The following is a 12,439-nucleotide window of genomic DNA, read 5'->3' on the forward strand; positions in this document are numbered from 1 at the left end:
GTCCACATGGGAATGAACTGAAGGGAGGCCACCAGCCAGAAGTAAGCAAAGAATGGAGGCCCTCAAAGTCTACTGGCAGTTGAATCCTGCCAGCAAGCATGATGGTGAGCTTGGAAATGAATTCTCCACCTCCCCGAATCCAGCCTTCAGACAGGACTACAGCTCTGTCTGACTGCCCAGAACCTTGATTGCAGGATTGTGAGAGATTTTGAAGCAGATGCACTCAGCTAACCAGTGCCTGGATTGCTGCCCCACAGAAACTGTGAGACTATAAATAGGTGTTGTCTGAGTTCATTGTATTTTGGGATATGAAGTAATGAACTAACAGAAACTAATGAACTAATAGAAAACTAATAACATAAATGGCCAGAAACACTACTAGTGTTTATCTTAACTTTAAAATAACTCTAGTATTTATCTTAAGTCGCAGTTTTTCAAATGTCTGTGTCTCAATCCACTTTAATGGTTACGATTTAAGTCAGAGATGTACTGAGCCTCAACCAGAATTTTTTAATGGAATGGAACAAAAGCGAATGGAATAAAACAGAACAGAACAGAATGGAATGGAATAATCAGAACTCATAAATGCTAAGGAGTATTACAAACTTTTATTTCATATGTATATTTCACATACTTTGAAAATATATGATGTAAAATATATTTACTAGGAGATGGCCAAAAATGGAGGAGTTGGCCAAAAATGGAGGAGTTGGCCAAAAATGTTTCAAAATCAAAACCCTTAAGGGAAATTGTAAAAATCAAATAAGAAAATCAACTGAACTCCTTTCCCCTCTCTCTTGCCAAGTTGAACCAAACTTTAAGGTTTGGTTCAAGTCTTACCCTTTTTTTGTTTGTTTGAATTAAAATACAATATTTTATTTTTTCTCACCTAAAAAACAAGCAACCCAGAATTAAGATATACATAAGCTTCTCAAATTTACCCTAATAAAATGTTGAATATTTATACAATTTCTACAGAAACATACAGTGTATCAAACTCTGCATAAATCAAATTTATATAATGTGTAAAAATGCTTAGTGATATTATCAACGTACAAAGCAATGATATGGATTATTTCCAAAGCAGCCTACAGTAGAAAATAGTCATTATGACAGCAGCTTCTGATGTTTTTCATGTTTGGTAAGGTTTCTGATTTCAATATATAGAATCATGTTCATAGAATATCTTCTCTTAACAAATTGCACACACACAAAAAACCCCATTTAATTTACCCATAAAATTACATGCACAGTTCATGTGGCACCTTTCTTAGGCTTATGCATAAATAACAAGGTTATAATCCATTCAACATGGAAAATGGTACCTATCTGTGAAACACACAAGTAATTAAAGTACCAATTGTTTCTTTTTTATAGCTGATTTATTTTGCAGTTATATAAGCATATAAATGTATTTCTTTTTAAATATCCCTAAAGATTAGTGAATGTTAAAATGACTGATCACAGATTAGTAGCAAAATACAAATTGACAATTCAAAATTATAAATAAAACTCTGTTGACGATGCTTAACTTTTACTCTCCAAATTTAAGAACTAAGTTTGGAAGAAAGAAATTGAAGGCTTTCCTTTCAAACAAATGTAGGTTTTGCCTTTTCTTTTTTTTTTTCGAACTCAGGTCCTTGAGCCTGTGAGGCAGGTGCCGGAACCACTGAGCTAAATCCCTGGCCCTTGCCTTTTCTTTTTTAAGCATTAATTAAAAATATTTTCCCCTGGAAGTAGTTTGTGAATTCTTTTCATTGTAATGACACCATGTTTATAAGATAAAGATCCTTAATTACCATTCCCTACCTCATTACATTTTTTAAGCACTGAATTTAGGCATTTTAATATTTGGGCTAATAAAAGACTATGTAGAAATTAAAATCAAATTGACCATTTGAAATATTTGGTTCTCCTATAGTAGGTACTGTATCAATAAATGTTTGAATGCAAACAAATATTTTCATTGGAAAAATACTAATAAGAGTATATTTCCTAAAAAGAAATTAAGAAAAACTGGAGAACTAATATCCACTCTTACAGAAAATAGTTCACATTTGTTATTGAACTATATTATTAAATAGTCAACTTTCTAACTTTAAGAAATGTGCATGGAATTGCATTTGGATGAAGATAATAAATGACACAGCAATTCACTCTGCTTCATAGGTTGCACATCTTATGCCGTAATGCACAAGAGTTTTGTAAGGCTTAATTAAACAAGGGCATGGAAATTCTTACCTTAGGACAAATCTTTGATGTGTTTATAGTGGTGTTGTGTTGCCTTTGTTAGGCTCCCTTTGAAGTTTCAATACAGAGAATTATTTATAGTTTTTTGTATTTTTTTTAGAGTGACAGGTATGAGGGAAAAGTAAATTCCAAATGTACGTGGACAATTTTTTTCTCTAGCTGGAAGACTTGCTATCCTAAGAGCTGGTATGGCAGATGGCATTGAGAACACCAGTAGGTAAGGGAGCTAATGCCACACAATCTTCAAACCCTATGCAATAGCCTTGAGATGTTCCATATTGTCATTTTTTGTTCGTTATACAATACTCAACTTCATACCAAATGGCAGCACATAAATTCATTTCTGAGTGCTATAAGTACTTCCCACACAGGTGACAATTCATTTCATCATTATCAGCCTATAAATTTCATCAAAAGCTCTTGAAAAATATACCAAGAAATGAAAGAGGCACTAAATGTGTTATTGAAATTCACCTTTCAAAAAAGCAGCATGACTGTGAAGGAAGGCCACCGTGGCTAATACCCTGAGGCAGTGCTTCAGAAAGATGTAAAATTAAGTAAAGACACAACAGGTTGATCATCACCAAGATATATATTGAAGTTTGGTTGCTCCAACCTTTTTCCAAGTGTGTTAAAAAAAAAAAAATCAAACTGCCTTTCAGACCCCTGAGTGTAATTCCAAAGAAGACAACAAGCTTTTAATTCTATTCTAACACAACAGAGTTAAAGGCACAAGTTACAAATGTCATCTTTAAACAAAACAAAAAAGATGTAAACATCTACAAAGTTTAAGGTAAAAGCAGTTTTGTAAACTGCATATGATAATGTTATTGTAAAATCGCAGTTTATCAGTGTCCTTCAAACTGATCAGGAGGTTCCAGATTGGGAGCTGTACAGAGTTAACAATAATTGTTGCAGCAGGTTTCAGGTGGTTTTCAGTCCTGTATAAATTTACTTGTCAGTAGGTAGATTTTTTGGTTTCTTTCTAAACACTGTGGATGTTATTCATTTCCCACTTCTGAGTCATTTTACTGGAGTTGCAATTGGAGATGAACACTTGATGCAGGAACTCTGAGCGATCTAAGCACTTCCCTGAAGGAATCTGAGTATATCTGTGCAGGTCCTTAGAGTATTGCCATTCCTTAAATTCATTTAGATTACAGTGCGTAATCTAACTTTTGATCCATCAGGCCCTTTTGTCAAACACTGGTCATATTGCATGAGCTGATTTGCTTCACTGATTCAGAAAAGATGATTCCCTCCCATCCTATGGCAAGGTCCAAGTTCAACAAAGCCTCCATTTGTTTTTCCCATGCTGTCAATGCAGTAAGCAGTTTCAAAACCTCTGATTTCTCCCCAGTCAACATTCTTTGGGGGCAGAGGGTAGTGTGAGGTGATATCATAAGCTATTTCGTCCATGAACCACTTGAAACTTTTACAGTTATGATCTTCTTAGAATTTTTCCAGCTCAGATATATCACCATATTGCCTTTGATTCAGGACAACTAGCATAGAAGTAGTCTTTATATTCATCCGACCAAACCTCTACAACTCTAACATAATTCTTTAGTTGGAGAAGACCCAACATACAGGGCTGGAGGATTTCCTTGCTAGCCCTCAAGACGATATACGTGTCCAACACAAGAACAAGGAACAAATAATAATTTCCCACCACACTGCCATATCTTGTAGGAAATCTCGAGGTTTTCACCACCCCAAATCTGGAGACCTGGATCATACAGACCCAGTTCAAAGAAGAACTCTTGTTCAGTGGCAAATAATCCATGGCTGGGTACCTGTCCTTAGATATGGGAGCTACAAGTGGTGCACACCAGTTAACTGCCACTTCACAGTGGGCATCAAGGTATATCAAAACCTGTCCAAGTTTAGCCTTTTGAGCACCAATACTTGGTGCTTGAATTAAACTTTCTCTCGTTTCGAAATACCTTTACCAGGCCATTCCACAGCTTAATATATTCATCTAGTTTTTCTTTTAAGCGTTCTTTATTACTGAAATCATCAATTAACACAATTTCTGCTAAATATTTCCTTGGAGTTCTTTTGATTACACTGTGGACTGTTCTCATGGGGGTTGACCGTCCTTCACTATGGAAGACAATGGCAACACTTGAAGCGAGCAGATTTTCATCGTAATGCCAATACTTACATCCTCATCCTGCCCAGCGGGCTCCGGTCGTCAGGCTGTGCAGAGAGGGAAGAACAGAGGACCACGAGCCTCAGGAAACTTCCCACCACCAGCAAATTGCGTGAGATGAACCCAATCTTCAGCCTCATCTTCCTCCGGCAGTGAGAGACACACAGCCGCCGGGCACAGCCTTCGCCAGGGCTCTCCCCACCCTCCTTCCCCCTCCGGCTGGCTCTCTCTCCTCCGCCCCCTCCCCATCCCCTTCCTCCCCCCCCTCCCACCCCTGCCGCTCCAGCTGCCGCCTCTCCCCAAGTCTTACCCTTTTTAAACCCTCCCTCTCTGACAGCAGCTCACTGGTTTTCTCCAGCTCCCCTAAGAATAAAGGGCCTACAAAACCCCAGGGTAGATAGTGCACTGCTTCGCAATACGTTGCTTTACATACATTAATCTGAATTGTCATTTATGGTTGAGCAGGGTCCAGTGTTTCTCCTGAAAGAAATGGAAAAGTCTTTGGAGAGAGAGAGAGAGGGAGAGGGAGGGGGAGGGGGAGGGGGAGGGAGAGAGAGAGCCAGGCTGTGGCAGGATGAAACATGCAGAGAGGTACTGGGTCATTTTGGTTTGTCATGAAAAGAGCACAGCGATGCTGTGTAGCAGTATATTTGACTCTGTGATGGGCTGAGAAATGATTCCCCCAAATATACCCTGTCCTAGACCCTGGAACTTGGGGATATTACTTCATGTGGAAACATGATCTTTGCATATACCGTTAAGAATTTTGAGATTGGGAGATTTTCCTGGATTATCCAAGTGAGTTCTAAATGCAATTCTGTGCTGATTGCAGGAGGGCAGAGGGAGATGTGAGACACAGAACAGCAAGCAGTATAGTCACAGATAGAGACCTGAGCAATGTTGTCACAAAGCAAGAAGTGCTAGAAGCCACAGGAACCTAGAAAAGGATTCTCTCCGACAGCCTCTGGAGCAATGCAACCCTGATGACACCTGAGCTTGCCCCAGTGATAATGAGTTTGACCATCTGGACTCCAAAACTGGGAGATAATAAATTCTTCTACCTACACAACCAAGTTTATGGTGATTAGTTACAGTGGTCACAAGAAATTAATACATGGACTACTTTTACTTTTGGCTTCCAGAATATTCAACATTATATGATTTGCTGTGTGTCTTTTTTTATAGTCAACTCTGTTTCCCCACATCTTTTAGGAAAACAACCTAATGTGAAGTGGCCAACTTTCTCCCCTGCGATTAGGTGCGTTAGCTTGTTGCCAAGTAATACAGAATGTGCTTAGTGGGCAGCCCTCTTAACAAATAATCTGGATGGCCTCTGACCTTTCATATCTCGACAACTTGTGATGTTTGTGACATGCCAGTCTTAATCAGGTTCCCTAGAAGCAATAGCTTAAGACAGGGATTCTTGCTCAATAACTGATTGGGGGTTGCTTAGACAGGGGAAACCTAAGCCAGATACAGTCCCAGCCAGAAACTAAGGTTTGTCTGTTTCTATGGAAAGATTTCATCTCACAAAGTTAACTTCACCTTGAAGCAAAGAGGCCAAGCTTTTCATGCACAGTCAATAATGCAGAGCCTCGGAGGCAGGGTCAGGGTGGGAATGAAAAGTTAGGGGTGGGCCAAAGATTATGACCTCCCAGCCATACAATAACTGGTTCCATAGGCTTCTTATAAAAATAATTAAAGAATACCACACATGACAAGCATTGTATGAACAACTAACTGTTAATATTGTTTGCATTAATAATCAATTTGTAACAATTAACCACTAGAATGTATTGTCAGGACAAATTTAGATTAATTCCAATGCATTTGCCAAATGACAGTGAACAAATATTGTTACCAACTCTGAGTTTGAATTCTGGGTTCCTTTACCCCGTGGCACAGCATGGCATCTTAGAAAATCTCAATCATGTTGCAAAAACAAACATGACTCAGTAGAGTAACAGAGCAAGGATACTGAGCTGAGAATGTTTTCAAAAAGCCATTACTTAAGGGTAGAAGGAATCACGTGTCTTCTCAGGCACTTGGAGTGACTTTTCCATGCAGGTAAAATCTACAAATGGAACAGGGGGTTCCGGAAGTTGCTAGCCACACGAAATCGTCATCTGAGCCAAGAATGAAGGCATGACTCAAACATAACCTACATGAACATGGGGCTGATTTCTTTGTTCTTTGAATAGGAAAGGTGAAACAGCAGTGTATCCAAAGAGGTGTAAATTTCAGCCTTGGGGAGAAATGTGTGACCTTTAAAAACTAGATTTTAATCATTTAAGTCCAATTCTTCTGAGAAAAAACTTGAATCTCAGAAAATGCCTGGTGAGTTTTCCCAACATTTTCAAAACATGCTGGACTGTTGCTGCATTTGCTGCAGTCAGCTGGGAACAGAGACCCGGGACAGTGAAGAATGAAAACCATATGGTCACAGAATGGCTGGCCAGTGCCCCCAGAATGCAATAACCAGATTCTTGAATTCTCTTGCTTGGTAAAAGACAAATGACCCAGGTTTTCTGGTACACACCTGGGATCCCAGGTACCCTGCAGGCTGAGGGTAGCCTGAACAATTTAGACTGTCTCAAACTAAAGAAGGAGGGCCTGGTGATGTAGCTCAGTAGTAAAGCACCCCTGGACTCAATCTCTAATACCACAAAAAAAGGTAAATAAAAGACCAAGAGACAGAGATGGAGAAGGAGTGAAAGAGGGACAGATAATGACTGGAATAGCATTGCAGACTCTTTTTCAACGAACACTTAAAGACAACAAAGTATCAAAAAAAATCATTTGCTATAACCATTATTTTCTAAATAAAAGTCATTTGAATACCAAAAAGAAGAAAGTATATAATGCAAGAAAAGAAGTCTTTTAAGTTCAGTGGATTTACTTGTGGAGAAAACTCATTACACTACGCTTAAGTTTTCATTTTGCCTTAACTCATCACTCAGAGTGTTCTGACAGCCACAGTTTAAGACCTTTTGTTCTCCATCTTCCTACCCTTGTCATACAAGTTGAAAGGAATTGGGCTTCTCTGGCACAGCTTAAGTCAAAAACAAACTAAACACTTGTGCCATATATAGGCTATCAAAAGTCATGGAAACTTTAAATCAATCATTCCCAATTCCAGTTTTTTGGATACCCTCAGAAATTTCTAATTATTGATGAGGTTGCCAGGGGAGGCTTAATAACCTATGAGCTAATTGAAGTTTAATTTTTATTGTAAAAATTGTGTTTGTTTCATTTCACACTTTTAAAAATACAGATGAAAGCAGTGTTTATTCAACATTTATAGAGTGCCTGACCCCACGTCAGGTGCTGTGCTGAAATATGAGGATACATGCATGCAATTTTTTCTAGTTTTTCAAGTTAAGGTATTATTTACGTATCATACAATGTAGTCCTTTTCACTGCACAATTCTAGAAGTTTTTTTGTTTTTTGATTTTGAGTTTTTGAGACAGGGTCTTGCTATGTAGTTCAGGGTGGCCTTGAGCTCACTATGTAGCCCAGGCTGGCTTCGAACTCTGGATGATCCTCCTGCCTCAGCCTCCTGGGATTATTGGCATGCGTCACCATACCTGGCTCAGAAGTTTTGCTTAGACATAAATTATGTAACCACCACCACAATTCCACTACCTCAAAAATTCTTCTCCCTTGTAGTTGATCCATTGTGTACCTCCAGCTATTGGAAACCACTGTTTTCTGGTGTTTTTTCTCTAAAAAGCCTTGAGTTTGGCTAACTACAACTTCCTAATTACAGTGACACTTATAATTATTTACACAATAATGTTTTAGTTTCCATACTAGTGGAATCATGTGAGTTTGGCTTCTTTGCCCAGCATTCTTCTATTATTTGAATCAATAGTTTCTTTCCTTCCTTCCTTCCTTCCTTCCTTTTCTTCCTTCCTTCCTTCCACTGAATATACCATAGAATCAGTAGTTGCTTCCACTGAGTACACCATGGTTTGCTTTTCTGTTCACTGGCTTAGGCACACTTAGGTTGTCTGAAGGAGTAAAGAGATTATAAACAAAGCTCTCATCAGTATTTGTATTCAGGTTATTGTGTGAAATGCCAAGTTTTCATTCCTCTTGGGTAAATGTTTAGGAGTGGTGTATCTGAGTCTTAAGGTCATTATATGTTTAACTTTGTAAGAAATTTCCTAACTGCTTTCCAAAATGACTGTATCATTTTGCCTTCTCAACAGCAGTGTTTGAAAGTTGTAGTTGCTCTGTATCTCTACCACCACTTGGTATTGTTAATAACTTGTTTTTGAAATGTGTAGTGCCGGGGATTTAGCTCAGTGGTTCCGGCCCCTGCCCTGCAAGTGCAAGGACCCGAGTTCGATCCCCAGTACCAAAAAAAAAACAAACCCAAGAAAGAAATGTGTGTGACTCTCTCTTTGTATGGAGAAGACCAGGGGGGGTGGCGCATAGTGGAGGAAAACTGTTCAGGCCATGGCAGCCAAGAAGCAGAGAGAGAGGGGCGGAGCCAGGGAGGGAGATGCACCCTTCCAGGTCACATCTTGTGGACCAACCGTTTTCTCTCAGCCCAACCTTCTGACAGCACACTCAGCCACTCTCCTCAGTGGACAAATCCAAAGATGAGTACAGTATGGCAGACCCAGGCATACAATATGTAATCTTTGTGTCCATTTTTTTTAACTTAGCATAATGCTTTTGAGGTTCAGGTGTGTTACAACATATATTGGTACTTCTCTGTATGACAGAATACTATCTATGGTTCATGTTTATACTATATTTTATTTATCCATTGATCAGTTGGTGGATATTTGGGGTGTTTCAGTCTTTTTTTATTAATTTTATTGGTACCTTTTAGGTATACAATATAATGACATTCATCATTGGAAATTTGTACCTTTTATAATCTCTCTTGGATCTTATTTTTTCCCCATTACCCTGCCCTGCCTTCAACCCCTCCACTCTTCCCTATTTACAAAGACTTTGTTTCTATTTTATCCTTTACTCATATTAATTTCATTCCCTGCTTTCCTTTCCCCAACCTCTCACATATTCCCTTCCCTTTTGGACTTTTTCTTCCTATTTCACATTATCTACCATGCCCTTTGATCCTTATTTACACTTTCAGTTTCTCACACCAGAGAAACAATTTGGTATTTATACATGTCTGTCCTAATTTATTTCACTTAAGAGTATCACCTGAATATGCATCCATTTAGCTACAAATATCTCTAATTTTTCATTCTTTATGGCTGAGTAGTACTCCATTCTAATTTTTTTAATTTTTTTTTTTGGTACTGGGAATCGAACTCGGGACCTTGTGCTTGCAAGGCAGGTGCCAGAACCACTGAGCTAAATCCCCGGCCCTCCATTCTATATTTTAAAAACCACATTTTCTTTATCCAATCTCCAGTTGATGGGCAATTGAGTTGTTTCTAACTTTTAGCTATTATAAACTGTGCCACTATGAACATGAGTGCATATATATCACTGTGCTATGATTCTTTTAATTCTTTTGGGAAGATGCCCAGTAGGGGAATAGCTGGGTTAAATGGGACCTCTAATCCTACTTGTTTGCGGTATCTCCATACTGATTTCCAAAGTTGTTGCACCAGTCTGCACTCCCACCAACAGTGGAGTAGGGTTCCTTTTACCTCATAGGCCCACCAGCATTTGTTATTGATTGATTTCATGATAGCAGCCATTCTTTCTGGGGTGAGGTAGAATCTCAGCATTGGTTGTTTTTATTTGCATCTGTCAAATGACCAGTGATATTGAACATTTTTTTAATATATTTATTTGCTATTTCTACTTTGAGAAATGTCTGTTCATTTCAGATGCCCATTTTCGGATTGGGTTTTTAAATTTGGGAGGTCTGATTTAAAAAACTTTATATATATTCTAATTTTTAAAAATATATTTTTAATTTTTTAAAATCTTATATGTATTCTAGATAGTAGACCACATCTGAGGAACATCTGGTAAAAATTTTTTCCCACATTGTGGGTTGTCTTTCCAAACTGCTGGTGGTTTCTCTTGCTGTGCAGAAGCATTTTAATAAAAAGAGATACCACTTGTTGATTATTTGCGCTAGTTCACATGCAACTGAGGTTTTGTGCATGAAATCTTTTCCTAAACCAATGTCTTCAAAAGTTCTGCCTAACCTCTCTTCCAGCTGGTTTAGTGTTTCTGTTATAATATTCAGATCTTTAATCCATTTCAATTTTAGTTTAGTGCATGGTGAGAGATGTACATCTAATTTTAATCTTTGGCAAATTGAAACCCAATTTTTCCAGCACTATTTATTAAACAAGCTTTTCTCCAGTGAGGGTGTTTGGCTCCTTTGTCCAAGATGAGGTGGCTGTGTGTGTCTGGAGCTGTTTCTGCATCTTCTAATCTGTTCCACTGGTCCTTGGGTCTGTTTCTTTGCCAGTACCATGCTGTTTTTATCACAGTAATTTTGTAGTATAGTTTCAAGTTGGGGATTGTGATATCCCCTACCTTGTCTTTGTTGCCTAGAATTGCTTTTCCTATTCTAGGCCTCTTCTTGTTCCAAATGAATTTTTGAATCATTTTCTCAAGGTCTGTGAAGTATGCTGTTGGAATTTCAATTGGAACTGCATTGAATCTATGTAGCAGTTTTGGAAATATGGCCATTTTCACTATATTGGTTCTTCCTACCCAGGAGCAAAGGATGACTTTTCATTTTCTGATATGCTCTTCCATCTCTTTTTTCAGAGTGCTATAGTTTTCAGAGTAGATGTCTTTGATTTCTTTCATTAGGTTGATTCCTAGGTTATTTTTTTTGGATGCTATTGTGAAGGGAGATGTTTCTCCAGTTCCTCTTTAGTGAGTCTGTTGTTCATGTAGAAGAAAGCTATTGATTTTTGTATGTTCACCTTGTATCCAGATATTTTACTGAATTTGGTTATTAAGTCTAGAAGACTTTTGGTGGAGTTCTTGGGGTCTTCTATATACAGTATCATGTTGTCTGCAAGTAATAACATTTTAACGTCTTCATTTCCTACCTTTAATACTTTTATTTCTTTTTCTTCTCTAATTGCTGTGGCTAATGTTTCCAAAACTATATTGAACAGGAGTGGTGATAGTGGACATCCTTGTCTTGTTCCTGATTTTAGTGTAAAGGATTTCAGTTTTTGACCATTTAGTATGATATTGGCTGTTGGTTTTTCATAGATGGCTTTTATCAGATTGAGATAGAGACTGTATATTCCAATTTTCTGTAGGTTTTTATCATGAATGTGTGTTGGATTTTGTCAAACACTTTTTCTGCATCGATTGAGATGATCATATGGTTTTTGTCCTTGGCTCTATTAATATAGTGTATTACATTTATTGATTTGCATATGTTGAACCATCCCTGCATCCCTGGGATGAATCCCACTTGGTCAGAGTGTACGATCTCCTTGATGATCTTCTGCATTCTGTTTGCCAGTATCTTATTAAAGATTTTTGCATCTATGTTCATTAGTGAGATTGGCCTATAGTTGGGTCTTTTTCAGTTGGGTCTTTCTCCACTTTTGGGATCAAAGTAATGCTTGCTTCCAAGAATGAATTTGGGAGTATTGCTTCCCTTTCAATTTCATTGAAGAGTTTAAACAGTAATGACAATAGTTCTTCTCTGAATGTCTTGTAGAATTCAGCAGTGAAGCCATCAGGACCTGGGCTTTTCTTAGTTGGTAAATTTTCTTAGTTGGTACATTTTCAATTCATTGATATTGGGTTGCTTAGAATTTTTAGTTCTTCTTTGTTCAACTTTGGTAATTCATATGTATCTAGGAATCTATCCATTTCTTCTGTGTTTTACATCTTATTGGCATATAGGTTCTCAAAGTAAGTATTGATGATCCTCTCGATTTCTGCTGGGTCTGTTGTAGTTTCACCCTTTTCATTCTTATTGCATGTATTTGGGTCTTTTTTTTCCTTTTTTGATAAGGTTGGCTAAGGGTTTGTCAATTTTGCTTATTTTTTCAAAGAGCCTACTCTTTGCTTCATTGATTTTTTTGTATTGTTCTCTTAGTCTC

General features: G+C 37.9%; 1 pseudogene; it reads right to left on the reverse strand.

Annotated features, from left to right (window-relative positions):
- Nucleotides 1-3,144: 3,144 nt before the first annotated feature.
- LOC101698473 (N-acetylgalactosaminyltransferase 7 pseudogene) lies at nucleotides 3,145-4,545 on the reverse strand (annotated as a pseudogene).
- Between the last annotated feature and the right edge of the window lie 7,894 nt (nucleotides 4,546-12,439).

The sequence above is a fragment of the Heterocephalus glaber genome, unplaced genomic scaffold (genome assembly GCF_053883595.1).
Source record: "Heterocephalus glaber isolate CG9 unplaced genomic scaffold, H.glaber_assembly_v1.0 deba00001538, whole genome shotgun sequence".
NCBI lineage: Eukaryota > Metazoa > Chordata > Mammalia > Rodentia > Bathyergidae > Heterocephalus > Heterocephalus glaber.